Source organism: Vicugna pacos, chromosome 2, assembly GCF_048564905.1.
Source record: "Vicugna pacos chromosome 2, VicPac4, whole genome shotgun sequence".
In the NCBI taxonomy this organism is placed as follows: Eukaryota; Metazoa; Chordata; class Mammalia; order Artiodactyla; family Camelidae; genus Vicugna; species Vicugna pacos.
Window position 1 is genome coordinate 69415579 of NC_132988.1, and position 876 is coordinate 69416454.

Here is an 876-nt window from a genome sequence, read left to right on the forward strand (position 1 = left end):
AGTGCATTTTTTCCAACAGTGATACACAATAGTCTTCCTTTTGGATTCAGTGCTATTAAATTGAAGTGCACTAAATAGCCATTTATAGTACTGCAACCTGCTGGGACTTAGATTCTTGAGAGGGACCAGGGATGATTTTGATCAGTATGACTCCAGTTACATTTGCTATTAAAAAATGCTTGATCTCTACCATAAAATGCTACATCTACCATGAGATGAGTTCCAATTTCTTGAAGCAGTTAACTAGAAATATAGAAAGTTTACCTTGGCTTATATTTGTTTCAGAGGGGTATTTATTCAGAAAACACAATCTTCTTTCAAAGCAAAATATGTTGAGTTAGAACACCTTCAGTTTATCTGGGCAGAGAAAGCACATAGATAGAATATCATATAACGTATATATGGTAAATTGAATTAAGCTGAAATCATTGTTTTTAGAACTTTGACTCAATAAATTGCTCTGAGGAGTCGTATTTAGCAACAATAAACTTGTTCAGACCACAAAGGTTTTCTTTTCACAAGGCAGATTCTACCTTATCAATGCTGTACAACTTGCAGCTGGGAGCAAGAAAGGACCTCTTTAGGAGGTTCCTTTTTTAATTTAAAAAATGTATTTTCTTAGGTATGAGTGAGTCCCGGCTATTTTTGGTGGAAGGCTGCTAACTTTTTCCTCAATGGTACATATTAAGCCTGAGAAGCAATCAAGGAATGGGGCTCAGCGGATGTGTAATGTTGTGAATCTTAGAATAACCAGCAGAGATCTAGAAAAACGCAGGGGCTGGCGAGATTGAGGCTGCCTCCTGTAGTATCTTTGTGAAGGTCACAGGGACAGCGCTGAAGGTCAACACTGTCACATCATGCTCGGCTGCATTTATA